Here is a 4,230-nt window from a genome sequence, read left to right as displayed (position 1 = left end):
GGAAATATAGAGGTAGATTTTTTTTTGACAAAAGGAGGAGAGTGATTGATTTTGCAGCCCAGGAGTGGAGGTCCCTGGGACCATCAAGTGAGAAGAACAGAGAGCAGGACCCTACCCAGAGAGGCAGTGACGCCAGGGATGGAGACAGAGCGGCTTGGGGCACTGGACTCGTGGGGGTGGGGGGGTGGGGAGAGAAGGGCTGTGTGCTGGCAGCTGGGGGGTGGGCCTGTGTGGTGTACTCTTTGGTTATTTGATGATGCATGGAGGGGATTGTAATCATTGCAATGAAATGGAATACGATAGAATGAGTGTAAAGCTGATGTTCTCCCATGTAAACCTCAAAGTAAAAACTTAAAAAAAAAAAAAAATGTTACTTGGCATTTGGTGTTCAGTTGGACTGGCTTGTCATGAACATATATGATTTATCCTCCATACAGTCAAGCACTAACACCGGTAACTCTCTGAATTTTGGAGTTTAACATACATTATTTGATTCATTGTATGTATGCTTTTACTATAAATTGTCTCAATTTTTCCTTCACATAAACAAAATTGAGAAGAAAACCCGGTTAATGAGAGAAGGTAAATCAATCCCCACAAAAGTGACTTTTAAAGTCTCTCCAACCCTGGGATGCCATGGAGGAGTTTGCATGACAGATAAAACTTAAGTCCCTAGTTACAGACTTTTTTTGATTGATGCCGTCATAGAAAGGTTACGGAATGACAAATTAATAGGCAGGAGGAACTTTGTGTTGGCGCAGGTTAGATGCCTAACACAATAGCTGCTGCAGTGTGTGGGATTTCACATGAGTCTTTGCAGTTCAAAGAAGAATCCCAAATTGCTGTGGAGGTGCTAAGTTATAGATCAGGCAGTGATCTTCATTTTTATAATTCATGTTTGACATGGCTTCAGGGGGTCCACCTCCTTATGATAAGAAAGAACTTAATACTATATGCTTTGCCAAGATCTGAAATCCAGGTCTTCTTTCATAACTAGTCTGAGTTTTTACTTTTTTTAGCTATAAAACAAGAGTACAGGCTCCTACTTAGTTGACCTAGTTTGCAGCTTAGAGATGATGTATGTAAACACCTCACCATGCTCTGCACAGAAATAAAGCTCGATAGAAGGAGCTCTGGTAGCGTAGTGGTTACGAATCGAGCTGCCAACCACAAGGTCAACAGTTTGAAACTATCAGTTGTTCCGTGGGAGAAAGATGAGGCTTTCTGCTCCCAAAAAGCTTTACAGCCTTGGAAACCTAGTACATGGTTGCCATGAGCCAGAACTGACTCCATGGCACATAACAACAACAAAGTAGGTGTTGCTGTTGATTCTTCACTGGTGGTATTGGTGGTGGTAGCACTGATGTGTTTCTACAGCAATACCCTGGTGTCCTCCGGTTTAGGTACTGCTTGTGTTCTCAGGGTTCACATGACTTGGACATTACAAGATGGTACCCAAACTGTTCATTTTGCTAATTTGGACTACTTCAACTTTACAAGGAAGACCTTTAAAACTGGTAGGATGGCAGACCTAACCTCTCGAAAGTTAGGTTAATAACCTAAAGAAGCATGTAAACAAAGTGAATGTATATCAGAAAGCACTAAAAATCTAGAATGATGAAAGTAGATGCAGCACTAATTTGTAGACCCAAAGGGAAGAAGTGTGTTGTGGTAAAGAGTAGTATAAGTTTGGGCCCCCCCACTTACTAGTAACTGCAACTTTGAACAATCACTTGCCTCTTGAAGGTCAGTTTTTTTATTTAGTATAGAAAGTGTCCATTTTCTATTTAGTATAGAGAGCTGTTGAGAGAGAAATAAGTAAAATAATACCCGTAAAGCATTTGGTATAGTGTCTGCCCTATTGTAAATTCTCTCTAAATGTTAACTTAAAATGATCACGTGTAATCACCACCATTATTTACCTGATGATACCCAAGCATCAACTCGGAGCAAGTCCATTTATGTACTCTCACCATGCCCTAAAAAGGAGTCCTAGTAGTACAATGGCTAAGCACTCAGCTACTGAGAGGTCCAATGTTCAAACCCACCCAGCCACTGTGGGAGAAAAACCTGGAAACGCTATGGGGCTGTTCTACTCTATCCTATAGGGTTGCTATGAGTTGGAATCGACTCAACAGCACACAACAAAAACAATACCCTAGCCACTGAAAAAGAATAGTTCCCCCTACTTAGCACTGTAGATTTTAATTAAAATTTTAAATCACACAATCTAAATGAACTTTGAAACACAATAGATCAGAAATGGACATCTTGGTCAACAGTAACCAGATCCACCCAAGAACTAAGTGTAACATTCTCGTTAAAATAGTGGTATAAATCTCCTTGACGGGGGTGGGGGTGGAAGTCACGTTTCTTTTAGTCAAAGCTGAGCTGCATCAGCCCTGGTTGGACTTTTCCAACTTTCATACTGCCTATCATGGGCTGGGAAGGCTGGAGGCCTCTGCTGCACAAAGGGTTCTAGAAGGCACGAAAAAGTACTCCTTTATCATGAGGCAAGATTTATATGATTGTGAACTGCCCTCAGAAGAGTTTAACTTTAATCTTAGATTTTTGGGGATCCAAATGGAAATCAACATCCTCCCCCCACACCACCACACTATTGTTGTTGTTATGTACCGTGGAGTCGGTTCCGACTCATAGCGACCCTACACAGGGTTTCCGAGGCTGTAAATCTTTACGGGAGCAGACCGCCTCATCTTTCTCCCGCGGAACCGCTGGTAGTTTCGAACTGTTGACCTTGCGGCTCGCAGCCCGATTCGTAACCACTACGCTACCAGAGCTCCTTACCACACTATTAGCACACACACATATAACAGCAGAAAAGGAAATTGTGTTTTAAAAAAAAGTTCCACCACAGTGTGCCAAACGTACACTAGACATGTCTCCTGACATTCCCAGAAGTGAACTTTCGCCTCATTCACCTTCATTCCATAGCCCCAAAAATGTTCCTTTGTTCATATTTATATAATAAAGATATACGCTATGATTAAGAAGTCATGAATCAATTTTGGTGGTACCCTGGTAACCAGAAATGAACAATTCAAACTGTGCATTTGCTTTGGAGCAGTTTGCCCTGATCTAAATCAGAAAGCGTTGGAGTTTCTGCACCCAGGAGCGTCGTGGCAGAGACAGGTGGAACAGAGCCAGGGCTGGTCCTGCAGGGGACCATGGGAAGTCAGCCGGCTGGGTAGTACAGGGGTGGGCGTGCACTGCCCCACGCCTGCAGGGCCCCCGGGTAGCCAATCACACCCGAGTTAGGGGTGTGCCACCTCTGCACCCCTGGCTGTCACTCGCACCCTGTAGAGCCTGCACAAGTGGAAGATGCAAACGCACCAAGAGCAGCAGCCGGTCAGCCAGACACTGGGTCAGAATGTGCAAAGCTCCAACTTGCTGGCTTCGCCTTACTGAAGGGCCTCCGGCTGAGTTTGCACAGATCTGGTAGCATAGTGGTTACGAATTGGGCTGCGAACTGCATGGTCAGCAATTCGAAATTACCAGCTGTTCCACGGGACAAAGATGAGGTTTTCTGCTTCCATAAAGATTTACAGCTTCGGAAACCCTGTGCAAGGTGGCTATGAGTCGGAACTAACTCCACAGCACAAAACCACCACCATATACCTCCTGCACCCAGGCTATCGTCACCTTTGCAAGAACTGCTTCCTGGGCAAAAAAAAAGTGCTATTTTCCTGCATTGGAGAAAGCAGTAGAACAGGAAGGAATCCGTCAGAACAGGAGTTACTGTGGAAACTTGAGGGTAGACTGGTGAGGGGCTACTGCTGGGAACAGGCACCAAACTGGACACTTAACATTTAATTCATTGGGTAGGAAAAACAAAAAAGCAAGAAAATTGAAATTGAAGTTATTAACATGTAAAAATAATGGCTTAGCACACTTATGAAAATAACATGCGGTGGGTTCATGGTATAAACAATATATGTTGTTGTTAGGTGCCATCAAGTCGATTCTGACCCATAGCGACCCTGTATAGGGTTTCCGAGGAGCAATTGGTGAGCTTGAACCGCCGATCTTGAAAGTCAAACGGCTTTACAGTCTAGCGCATTAACCCACAGCACCACACCAGGACTCCAAACAATATATGTTGTTGTTGTTGTTAGGTGCCATCCAGTTGATACTGACTCATAGCGACCCTATGCACAACAGAAACACTGCTCGATCCGGGGCCAACCTCACTATTGTTGCCACGCTTGA

The sequence above is a fragment of the Chrysochloris asiatica genome, unplaced genomic scaffold, assembly GCF_000296735.1.
Source record: "Chrysochloris asiatica unplaced genomic scaffold, ChrAsi1.0 scaffold00027, whole genome shotgun sequence".
Classification (NCBI taxonomy): Eukaryota; Metazoa; Chordata; class Mammalia; order Afrosoricida; family Chrysochloridae; genus Chrysochloris; species Chrysochloris asiatica.
This window is presented reverse-complemented; position numbering follows the sequence as displayed.